This window comes from Crinia signifera, chromosome 11, assembly GCF_055691185.1.
Source record: "Crinia signifera chromosome 11, ASM5569118v1, whole genome shotgun sequence".
In the NCBI taxonomy this organism is placed as follows: Eukaryota; Metazoa; Chordata; class Amphibia; order Anura; family Myobatrachidae; genus Crinia; species Crinia signifera.
This window is the reverse complement of record NC_139227.1, coordinates 125,743,295-125,756,926: the sequence shown is the minus strand read 5'-3', so window position 1 is coordinate 125,756,926 and position 13,632 is coordinate 125,743,295.

Here is a 13,632-nt window from a genome sequence, read left to right as displayed (position 1 = left end):
TGGCTTTATATCAAGATCCTAGTTCACACATGGGTGATGACCCATGTGGTCGTCCATCTTCTCTCCAGGCCCAGGTCTTCCAGTGACCTAGGTTTTCCAGCTTACAGTGGGCTACTGTTCTCTGACAAACAGCTTCTTTTAGGCATGGCCCTGGAAATCCAGATCTGGGTCATACCTTTCAGACAGGAGTCGGGGCACTGACCCAGATTGCTATTTCTGGGAATAACCCTGGTCAGTTGCAGGGTCACAGGAACTGGGACTGTCCACCCGAGTAGACATAAGCTGGACCTAAGTCAATGCGTGTTCACAGAAACAAAAAAAAAATTCTTATCTCTGAAAGAGTTATTAATGAGTCAGCAGAGCCCAAATAAGGCTACACATGGGATACTACGGAACCTCGGTTAGGTGGGTGATATCGCATGTGTAAGATTCAGCTACGTCTTTCTGATTGAATTCTTAATAGTTTGTTTAGAATGAGATAAACCCGAAGATGTTGTCTTTGTTAATCTTAAAAACGGATTCACGTAACAATGAAGTCACAAATATTTCAGGACGTTCTCTTATGAAGATAGTTTACAGATATTAGAACAACTAAATGGTTTCCATTTTCTAGAAATCCTTCCAGCTTAATGTTTTAACTAATATCCTGACGTAGAAACATTCCTGGATGTTGGCGGTAAATCCTTACGGGCTTGACCTAGTAAATACATCATAGTGTGCACCTTGTACTGGTGGCAATGGATACACATAGCGCACTGACTTACAAGAACCAGTATGTGGAACACATGCAGGAATTAGGGTCTGTATAATGTTAATACACAATGTTTTCTCTTCGCGCACGAGAAGATCAGCTGGACTCCACATTCCGGCAGTGTGCAATAAAGAACAGTTTGTGTTTTCTACTTTCAGATCAATAACAAACTGTTTTGCCTTTTTTTTTTTTTCCGCTAACTACATTTGGGTCTGAGTGTCATTTATTTATGGATATTCTATCTGCAAAGTGTAGGACTGGGGCCAAACATAAAGGGCTTACCGGGGAAGGAAGTGTCCCAAGTTTAAGCCACAAGAAGGGGTGTGGCCAACCACCACTGATTGAGCTGGATATCCAATAAAGCGGACACGTAATAAACAGGAAGCCTTTATAAAGGTGGAAACGGGTGTGTCAACACTACAAACTATGACTGGCAGAAGACCTAATCTTGTTGTAGTTTCCATAGAAACAAACCACGTTTATCCATGATTCTGCTCCACCAAATTACTGATCACTGGAAGCAGTGGGGCTCACTGGGAATTTCCCCTGTGCTCCGATTGGCCAGTTCAGCCATGTATCTGCAAAGCATTCTTATTAAATCTACAGACTCTAAGATACAGTAAAATACTAGACGCCACAAGTTTGCAACGAAAAGCTTCAAATATTAATACTACAGTACATTCATAGGGGTGCTAAGGAGGATCACGCCTTGAACTATTTCTTAAAGCGTCATCTTTATCCACTTTAGAACTCACCAAGGCATTCCTTCCTGCCACCCTGAGACCCAACAAGCTTTTATCCCTAACAATTTAAAACATTAAATAGCATTTGCATCTCATACAGACCTAGGTAGAAGATTACGCTGACTGCAATGAATACTTTGTGCTGGTCTTGGTACGTACAGTATGTATATATGTGTTTGCTTTATAGCAGATAAGTTCTTGTTTGGTCTTATTTTATTTCATCTCCATTGTCCCCAAACGATAAATACATTGATTTTGGTTCTGGACCACCAAGGCACCCAGTTTGGGAACCACTGGTCCATTTTTTGTCAATGTTGTATATTGTTTTATCAGAAATTACATTTATGTTAATAATTCATGTCTATAGAGTAGTCTTTGCTAGTCTATAACGTAGCCAGAAGTGATTTGTCTTTTGTCATACAGCAATTATGTAGTGCATGTTTTATCACGGTCTACTCAATTATCTCCTCCAGTTACAGGTCAACGTACAAGTGAAATATGTTGTGTTTTTACTCATTTTTAGATTAAAATGTTTAAGTCTCTAGGGTACAATTCCATCCCGCAGTTCAATTGAAAGCTATTATCGTATCAACCCAAGTGCAATGTGCGGATGAGATGAACCAAATGGTCTTTTCCTGTTGTTGAGCCGTATGCAGATATAACTAAACTATACTTACTTTTTTTTTATATCACTCGCCTACGTCATTTTTCTTGGATAAAAATGTTGTTATCCCCACTGGATGAATTACCAAGCACTGGAAGGTCTCCAGTCCAATTATTGTAAGCACACATCGTTAAAGGTATGTGTGAACTATCCATATTATGACACAACCAACATGTTCTGTACATGTCAACAGTTAATGATCATTGAGTTCTTTAGGCTAACGATGCAAACACTCGTTTGAACATTTTTAGATGAAGACCAGTTCCATGTATAAACATACAGTATGCAGGTTGTGATTGATTCTGTCTAAGCCCCTCACTTCAATGAGCATTCTGAAGACCCATATGTAATCCAGCCATATGTCTTGACCACTCTGCCCAGTTCGTCTGTCACCATTATCAGCAATATATTTAAAAATGAGGATTATAGCATGATTTTACATTAGACAGAGCTACATTCTAAAATATTAAATAGAAATACAGTACTTCCCTATAAAAACTTTAGAGAAGACCATCACGCTCTGTCCACTAAAGTTGATGTTTATCTTTGCTCAAAATTAAATATTGAACAATTCAATATTTTGTGTAGTCTTTAAGGCACATCACTTTTTATGTGGCAGTTAAACAAATACATTTGTCCTCACAAGAAAAAAATACACACTGGTCCCAACCAGTCAGTAGCTGAGAACGGAGCTCAGTTATACCTGTCCCTCATGTTGTTCTATATCAGGAGTGGCCAAACCGGTCCTCAAGATCTACTAACAGTTCATGTTTTTCAGGCAACCTGTGGCTCTAGTAGGAATAAATGTAGCATGTTTGAAAATGTGACAGTTAGTAATGACTACAGCTGTGCATCATCTAGGTGATCTGGGAAACACGGACTGTTGGTAGATCTCGAGGACAGGTTTGCCCACCCCTGTTCTACATGGTCAATAGTTTGACATGATAATGGTCGGTACGGGTTTGGTATAACATAGCCCAACGTCGGAATCCCAACTGCACAGTGGGGGGAGAGCACCGAAGCGGGCACAGTGGCTCGCTGCACTCTCCATCTATTTTATTTATGTCGTGGACCCCCACAAGGGAGCAGTCGGGGTAATGACTGTCGGAATCCCGACTGTCAGTGAGTCATCCGGCACCCGGTCAATGCAGCATAAGGTTGACATGAGTTATTAACGATTTTTAACATTTTTAACCTTTGCATACAATCATTTCTGGGAGAAATATCTGAACGGTGATCAGCAGCCTGGAGCCCAAAGAATTTTTGGTCTCACTGGATTTCAGGGACGAGTAGATGATCTACTTGTGATGGTCCGTTCAGCTTCAGAGCAGCACGTATTTCAGGATCTCGGGATTGATCTTTGACATACCGCTTCACCTGGTTTTTCTGTTAGAGTCCAAAGCACGAGCCCTTCAAAAACTCAAAATCACAACTGTGCATACAGTACAGTGACCCCCCCATTGTCAATCTTGCTGTGTATGAAGTTATTGGACATGATGGTGTACACTTTTAAAACTGCTCAGTATGCCAAGTTCCACTCATGACACTTCCAGTGGAATATTCTCCAAAATTGGACAAGGTACACAAAGTGCCTCACCTCATATTCTTTCTATATCTAACCGCACTTGTTCCTCTATTAGTGGCTGGTTTCTGATCATCTGTCCAAATTGGGTCATTGTTACCACAGATGCAAGTGTCCTCTGCTGCTACACAGTCCATTTCTTTATCAAGACTTACTGGCTCAAATGGCTTGTCATTTCAGACCAGTCTCTTAACGGCCAAAGGATTTTCTCTTTCAATGGTTCATACCAGCTGCTTCTAATTTTCAGACAAGTGAATCAAAAACAATGTACAGCTGTCTGTTAATTAGAGGCAGTAGGTGACTGTGTTCATAGGTGTCAGGACTCATTCATCAGTCCAGAAAACAAGGTTATTCCTGCCTCTCTAAGGTAAGGGCCAGCAGGGCCACCATTAGGGGGGTGCTGTGGGTACAGCTGTCCCAGGCCTGGCCTCTCTGACAAAGAGGGAAGGGCCCGGGCCACACATTCTGCCCATCGCACCCCTCCGACTGCCTCTGCCTGCGCTGAATGGAGCCCACGACTCCCGGAGCGCAGGTTTCTTCACCTCCGGATGCTGGCGGCCAATTAAAAAGCCAAAGGCTGGTGAGCCAATCAGACCTCACATACCAGCAGATGTTTTGATTGGCTGCCCGGCAGCTTGCCCCGATTGGCTTACAAGTCGGTGACATATATTAAATGGCTGCCGAAGGGGAAGAAGCCTGCGCTCCAGGAGCAGCAGGCTTTGTTCAGCGCAGGCAGCACAGCCAAATGGGTAGGGGAGCCTGCACTTTGCTCTGCTCCCACCCAAGCAGATCCAGGCCGTAAGGGGGGGGATGGGGTCAGACTTATAATCAGTCTGGGTCCCACAGTTTCTAGTGGCAGCCCTGGGGGGTTCATTTAACATAGCTCAAAATGGCCTGCAGGAGAGCCAGGGGATAACTCATTGCTTGTTTAAACAGCATGGGGCCCATGATGACCCTCGTTCACCAGGGGCCCCCGTGCACCAATAGTAGTTCCACCCCTGCCATGTCCCAGCATATTGCTTGCATATCACTGGTAGCCCACTGGCTGTACAGAGCTGCCATCTTTTGGGTTGCATCACCTGTAAGTGACATCACATAGTCGATGCCCCCAACCCCCAAATGTCTGGACACTCCTGGCCCTTATACTATTTTTTTGCAATTCAATTGTAGTTTAAGAGGGCGCGCGTACATGCTCTGGCATGCGCAGATTTGCAAACATCACCGAATAGCGATGTTTGCAACTCTGCTGACCAGGCTGAATCAGGCCCCCTGTGCACAGTACATGTCTGTGGATATATATATATATATATATATATATATATATATATATATATATATATATATATATATATGCTTATTTGTGGGTTAATCTGACACCAACTCGGACAGATGTCTCTATTTTCTAGGTTTTTTTTTACTCACTGTTATGAGCAGATAATTCAGGTCAATAATTTACTAAAATCTCTTAGGAGATATTGCACGGCACATAATTACAGTGGGTGAACAGTATATTTAATTAAATTACAGTTGTCTGAAAGGCATAACCATTATGCTGCTTAGTTAAGATTCTGCAGAATTCCCCCAATTAATTGAAGATTGAAATCTTGTAATTATTGCAAATGTACAAAATCAGATATTGTTGTAATGCATTTAACATTTTGTGCACAATTTTTTATTAATTCCGCCATTGTAATATACAACATGCTGCATGTAGAAACACGTGGTCTTATGACCTCTCTTCAGCTTTAGCGAAATGGCAAAATAAATGCAAATGATTAACTTTTAACGGGTAATTTAATAGGATGAGAGATTCCGAAAGTGAGAGATTTGGTAAGAAATATCCAGGTTTTTTTTTTTTAAAGCGGTAATCATTTACACTGCATAACCAGTTTAATTTTGAAGTGTAAATGATTGCCGCTTTAAAAAATGGAGATTTCTTACCAAATCTCTCACGGAATCTCTCATCTTATTGCATTTCACCCTTAATGTCTTATATACATCATATATGCTGCACTTTTCACACACTTTTACACTGCAACCAATGGACAGAACTTACTATCAATAATAGAAATAGACATGTCACTTCTACATGTAACTATTAACCCCTTACCGACGCAGCATGTTTTTGCCTTCCTGACAGAGGCCTTTTTTTCAAATCTGACAGGTATCACTTAAGTGGGGATAACTTTTTTTTGCTTTTACTTATCCCATTGATTTTGAGATTGTTTTCCCGTGACACATTGTACTTTAAGTTAGTGATAAATTTTGGTCGATACAGTTTTTTTTTTTTTTTTTGTGAAAAATACCAAAATGTCGTAAAAAAAATGAACATTTTGCAATTTGCAAAATGTTACATTTTCTGCTTGTGAGACAAATAATCATACCACTCAAAATAGTTAATAACTAACATAGACCATATCTAAACTTTATTATTACATCATTATTTCAACTTTCTTTTATTTTTTTTGGACGCTAGGGGGCAGCAGAGTCTAAATTTTACACATTACACAGTAAACGCTGCTTTTGGCTGTTCACGTTTGAACAGCCAATCGCAGCGATCGCCCATGGCGGGGGGCATCTCTGCCCCCCCTGGGCAATGAGGGACGATGTCTGCTGTCAGGGACAGCAGACATCGTCCCTCTGTCACCGCGTCCCTAGACGCGGTGACACTTTGAAGTCATGACGTACATTTACGTCATGTGTCGGGAAGTACATCCCGACCATGACGTAAATGTACGTCAAATGTCGGGAAGGGGTTAAACCACACATTTGGGGATACAAATAATCATTTATTACAATAAAAAAAAAAGGAAACGTAACAAAATAAAAGGTACCATGCCAGGACTGTACAAAAATATACAGTATACCGTATATACTCGAGTATAAGTCGACCCGAATATAAGCCGAGGCACCTAATTTTACCACAAAAAACTGGGAAAACTTATTGACTCGAGTATAAGCCTAGGGTGGGAAATGCCGCAGCTACTGGTAAATTTATTTGACACATCAGTAGGTTAAATGTTTCTGAATATTTATTTCACAGAAACACAGTAAACAAGCTATCTCTTTCAGTGGAAAAGAGGGTCAACCAAAACAATTGGAGATTTATTAAGCTTGGTGTAGTGATAATGTGGCTGGTACTTTATCACCGACCAATCAGCTCCTAACGCTCATATTTCAAACCCAGCCTGTAACTTGACAGTTAGTAACTGATTGGCTGGTGAAAAATTACCAGCCACCTTTTCAGTTCACTGGGCTTTATAAATCTGCCCCTGTGGACAGTCTGCTATATTTTATTTTCTTGGACACAAATCTTTATTTAAAATAAACTTACTTTTTTAAATATACCCCTGCACTTAAGGTAAGGAAGGTGGCTGGCTCCACTGGCACACTTCACGGAGTCACGAGCAACAAAGCTCAGACTCCGCAAAGGCCCATGGGAAGAGCTGCTCTCTCTGGGCATGCTCAGCAGCACTCCTTAAGGACCGGCAGCCATCTTTGACAGTGGCAGCCAGCCTCCTCGCATCCACTGTAAGTACAGGCTGGACGCTGCACAGAATAAATATGATAGTGTGGTACTGTATTGCGCGGTCAGCTCAGTCATATGCTGAGCCTCTGCAGCGTGAAGGAGCGCTGGAGCGGGTACCTTCAGAGGGACAGGCGGCAGGACGCTGCACATAATAAATATGCTGGTGTAACACTGGAGCGGGTACATGCAGAGGGACAGGCGGCTGGACGCTATGCAGAATACATATGCTGGAGTGACGATGCGGCCGATCGCTTGCAGAGCTCACATACTGTAGCTACGGCAAACTGGATTACAAGCACAGTGTGCAGACTGCAGATACGCGCCGCACGGCCAGTCTGCACACTGTGCTTGTAATCCGGTTTGCCGTAGCTACAGTATGTGAGCTCTGCCAGCGGTCGGCCGCATCGTCACTCCAGCATATGTATTCTGCGCAGCGTCCAGCCGCCTGTCCCTCTACATGTACCCGCTCCAGCGTTACACCAGCATATTTATTATGTGCAGCGTCCTGCCGCCTGTCCCTCTGAAGGTACTCGCTGCAGAGGTTTAGCATATGTCTGAGCTGACCGCGCAATACCACAGCCTGTTTTCTGCCTTAACCCACCACTGTCTGTGACCCTCAGCCGGCCCCTAGGCATTCCAGATGCCCCAGGCAAATGCCTGCCCAGACCCACACTCGAGTATAAGCCGAGTAGGGCTTTTTCAGCCAAAAAAAAGGGCTGAAAAAGTCGGCTTATACTCGAGTATATACGGTAATAAATCAATGAATTTGGGACATACAGAACCACAGCAGAATCATTAGGAAAACATCAGGTGGCTTCACAACAAAAGTATAGCACCAACACTTTAAGTACAGCAGACAGTAATGGTAGCCGAAAGAGGGCAACAGGGGAACCAAACATGACATTCGAAACGAGGGCAAATGTGGGTACCCTCTGCACGGGATTGGACACAGGAAGCTGACACACACAGCTCAATGAAAGATTTGGGAAGACATAAGGGTGGAGATGAATGCGGACACAAGTTCATTTGCGGCCACGTTTGGCCCTGGTAGGCTCCTTGCCACGTGCAGCAGCTCTTCGGCCACGTTGGGATGTTGGCCCAGGTGGAGCAGATGCTGGTGAGGGGGGGGGATGGTGTTCCCCCTCTGGCAGCAGGGAGTGCTGCTGGTGGTAATGCACCAGAAACGGATGACAATAGGACCCTATTGCTGGCAACTAGCTCCACCATAAGCTCATTATGGTGGAGGAGGAGGTCATTTTAGCACAGGGCTTGATCAGCCAGCACCTGCAGGCTTGCAGCAATTGATTGCTGGGTGGCAGCCATAGCCTGCAGGCTCCCAGCGATAGTCTGCTGGGTGCTGACCAAACCCTGCATGACCTCCTCGGTCCTACGCATCCGCTCTGATGCAAAGTCTCCCTGCTGCTGAATATGGGAAAGCACCTGCACCCACCTGTCGTATTGGGCCTCGGCCGGTGGCTGCTGCTGCTGCACGTGCCTGGCACTGGTGGCAGGTGGCACAGACTCCTCAACCTCAAGAGATTCTGGACCAAGCGGTGGGGATGCTGGTGAAAGAGAAAATTACAATTACAACACATTCCATGCAAAATTAGGACCAGCTACTTATGGCATGGCAAATAATCACCTTCAAGAAAAGAAGCAAAGACTTCCGCTGGGGCCTCCCTATCGATGGTGCCATCTCCTCCAGGGGGGTGAGCTTCAGTTTTCCTGGCATGGGGCCAGCCCCAGAGGTGTGGCTGTGTTCCCACCGCTGGGTCAATTTCTTCTTGAGGTTGGTTTTGAAGTCGTGCCACCTGCAATGAAAGTTTACATATTACTACATGTCACTCCTCATGTTTGCTGTAGCACCCATTGCAATCTGCAACAGATTACAACATGTGCTTCATTACACACAACTTACATTCAATGAAAATATAAAAATAACCCTTAGAAGATACATTCACACTCACCCTACAATAACTATCGATAAAATGACATGGCAAACATGTCTGTGGCTCCAAGCAACGTGACCGGCCATTGACAAACTCCATCTAACATCTAATGTACACATTACTGGTCTTGTACTGCTCAAATGTAACACACATGAACTTGCCTCTTCTTAACGTGCTCCGTCTCACGAACTTGTGGAGCCGCCGCATTAATCTCCGCTGTTATGTCCTCCCAAATCTTCCATCTCCTTGTGTGTGTCAACCTGTCCTGTGGACACTCGATCCAATCCCATGCGCGGGGTACCAGGATGGCAAGCTCCTGCGCTTCGAATGCCATGTTTCTGCTGCTTGGTTCCTCTGTTGCCCTATTTCGGCCACAGCCACCTGTCGCTGTACTTGAAGTGCTGGCCTGGCTACTCTGTTGGGAAGCCACCTGTTGTTTTCCCAATGATTCTGCTGAGGCTGAAGATGGGCCAGCTGCCGATTGGCCTGATGTAGATGGCCCATCTGGCTGCTCTTCTCCCACTGGCTGGTCTGGGTTGAGGGGGACATAGCTGGTGTTGGAGTCCATGCGGGCAAACAGGTCTTGGCACACCTGCTCTTCCTCAGATTGTGAGCTAGCCATGTTTGCAACAACATTGCAGTTTTCGAGCACACCTTTATATCCTATTTCTGTAATTGGCGTACATCAGCGACACCCTGCGTTCCGTACGGCAGCGTAGACCGTGCGGCGCATAGGCCATGCCCCTACCAGCGAAAAAATAAAAACCTGGCAAACTTATTAAGTCTGATTTAGTAGCTAATTGCAGATTTGAACTCCAATGACCAACTAAAACTGTGGTCACACATGAAATGTGAATGTACATTTGTACTGTACACTTGTTTGGTATGTACTGCAAATGACACTAACCATTCCATATGTAAATCCAGTCCACCACTCAGGCAATAGTAATCAGTGCTTGCATCCAAATCACATGGGAAAGGTGTCCAAATACTGGCTTAATGCTAGCTACATTGCATTCCACATCTCTAGTGTGGGCCGGTAGAAGATAAGTGTACACATGGCACCATGGCCTAATACTGGGAAAAGGGCTTGCACTATTTGCTATGTTTCTGCTGTATAGCTTTTACTATAATAAAGCTGTTTAGTACCTTGTAGAGTTAGGTGTAACTGGCTAGTGATGCAGACTATTTCACCTGTTGCTTTCACCCATGTTTCGTGAATGTAATAGATTATATATAATGGGTTGCAAACTTCTTTCACCCTGTCTGTTTAGGAGATACTAAGTAATGGCATGGTCTGCTCAACTATGCAAAGGTACAGCAAGTGTGGTTTGGCGATGCAATTGGTTAGCCGTCTGTTGTGGCGCATACACGCTGTTAATGACAAAATGAACAATAAAGTTAATACCAAATATCACTCTGAACAACCAATTACAGGACATGATTGCTTGAATTGTGCCATTGCTAAGATGGCGGCCTATGGGAGAGCAGCCCCATTCTCTCCTGCGGAGCTGAGGGCACTGGTCTCCGTTATGGAGACCAGGCTGGGGCGTGCGGGCCCATTTATAACGAACCGCCAGAAGCGGAATGCTTATGCGGCGGCCCGCCGCCGCATATTCACACGCACCCAGGTGCGGAGGACCATCGCTCAGCTGGAGCAGCGATGGTCAGACCTGAGGCGTCGACAGCCAGATTTGCTCCAGCAAATCAGGGCCAGGATTGCGCGATGTGAGTGTTTACACATTAAATGGGCATTTGTACATTATTGCTTACTTACATGACCTTTTTTAAGCCAATAAGGTAACCTGGCTGATCATGAGTTAAACATGGCATACACTATATGTGTGCTACTTCCTGTTTGACACCCTGTAATGGTGATAAAATATGTAATTGTGTAGGATTATTGTTTGTGATGCTTACAATGGCCCGAATGTCACATCATAACTGCCATGTTACAGGCTGTGTTTGATAAAAGCCAGTAAGGAGCTGATTGGCTGTACATTTATCTCTACTTATCACCTTTGCATTTAATGCTTGTTAAGGCTTAATACATCTGTCCAAATGACCCCTAATTGGCACTAATGTTTTTTTTTCTCTCAAACACAGCACAGGATCGAGCAAGACAGGCACGGGAGGAGGCAGAGGCGGCCCAAGCCCAGGAGGAGGGCACTGATGGGATGGCCGAGGAGCTAGTGGCAGAGGAAGGGGAGTGTTAAAACTGAAATAACGCATCAATAATGATATACTTTTGTTATACTCTGTTTTCTCAAATATTGTTATTTATTGCTGCAGGTGGCGTTAGCTTGTTGCACAAGGTACTAGCCACGCCGTATGAGGCCTACCCTTTGCGCTAAGCAGCAGGTGTTTGTTAGAAGCAGCAGCCATTTTGTTAGGCATGACTTGCATAATAATATTATAAAATGGCTGATCATTCAGAACAGTGCTGTAAGAGTGATTTCTTATAGAGAATTGTTTTTGGTTTTAGAAGCTTAAGAATGTGATGTTGACAGTATAATAGAGCAAGAACAGACACCTAGACTCCACAAACATCACTATATGGGAACAAGGCCACACATGCGTAGACCCACAAGGCCACTGAAGTTGGGTGTTGGGTTAATTATGACATCATGATTGAAAGCAGAGCTTTCCAATAAGACTCAATGCTTATGAGTAATTAATTAATTAATGTGATTAAGGTTTAAATATCAGAGTGATAGAAGGAGGGAAAAGGCAGTTGAGGAAGAACAAGGAAGCACAGGGGGCTGGAGGTAATTATGAAGGAGGTTTAATCATGGCTGATCACTGTCCTTGAAAGGTGTCCATTTTGATTTGATTTAGAATTACTGTTTAAGTATTAGCTAATCAATTTTATGTTTCTTGTGTTAGTCTGCATTTGCAAATACCTGTAATGAAGCTATTCTTTAAGTAAAGCATTGTCATACATTTCCTAACAAGGTTGTGTGGGTGTGCAATCATTTCAGCGTTGCCGTTATATTTAAAGGTAATAAAGTAAATATATACAGGTTTGGGTTATCAATCATATCTAATCTTATCAAACAAATCTCTGCGTTATCAGTTGGAGGCCCCAGCGAGATTCAATGATGTTGGTTTTTACATTTTATCAGTTATTGAGAAAATCAAAGTTTTGAAAAAAAAAAAATTAGCTATTAAAAAAAAAAAATGTGTAGAAAAAATTGTAAAGTCGGTGCATTTTTGTACCCTTATCTTTCTCAATATCTGTTAAGGTGTGGTAATCCATATTACTTGAAGCAACTTTGCTCTTTAATTATAAAACAAATAGATCGTAATTTAACATATGGAAAGACAACGCTGCATTTTGCAGACTGTCAGCTTGCTAAACCCCCCCGCATCGCCCATTTCTTCTTTGTGTCAGAGAATAGATAAGGAGAGCAGCGAGAAACTTGGCAAGAAGTTGTAAACAACCTTGCTTGAGTCAGGAAGAATATTTCTTTTTTTTTTTTTTTTTTATTTATTTACTTCAATACTCTTTATTTCATTTATAAAAAAATAGACATAATACATTTAAAAAAAAAGATACAATCAATCAGATGCTGATACTGCATAGTGACAATATTACAAGCATTAGCAAAATATTACAGTCATAATAGCATATTATCAAATATATATAAAAGCTTTCATGTATGTTTACTCATTTCCCTCTGCACCCACTATTAAGTACTAATTCTCCTGGTATCTAGCCTGATGTAGAGTGATCAATACGCCGCAGTGAGTCCATCTCGGCATATCTGTGAGCCCAAAATTAATTTTAATCCCTAAACCCCAGATTGAAGGAGGAAAAAGAAGAGGAGAAGAGAAAGGAAAAAGGGGAAAGGGGACGTGAAGGAAGAATATTTCTTTAGTTTATTTGCAAAGCGTGCAGACTATAGCAAGCATATTGATTTAAAGGTTATGCTGGCAATGATTTTCTACTTTAAAAAAATAAATAAATAATAATTCTTTAAATGACAGTATTTTTTTGTTTGTTTTTATTTTTTGACCGCGGTTGGATTGTTTGGTGTATATTGTTTGCTGAAGTAACTAATCTGTAGCGGTTGTTTTGATAATTAGAGTTTCTTTGTTTGTCTAATCTATAAATTTTAAAGAAGTTGCATATATTTGTTGTAGGTTTTCCCGTGCTTATAATTTGGTGATTAGAGATAGGAGGTTGTGCATTTACATTTCTTTCTGGTTGACTGGCCAGCAACATGTGGAAGAAATGGAATGCATGATTTATCCATAATCTGTATTGTTTGGAAACCCCCGGATTGTCTACTGTATATGGTTTATATAAGAAAATGTTAATAAATAATTAAGTATACGTTGCATTGTTAGAGCTAGCAAGCAGTCGGAATACAATAACAGTTTGAGCTAATTTCTTTATATCCATAGACAG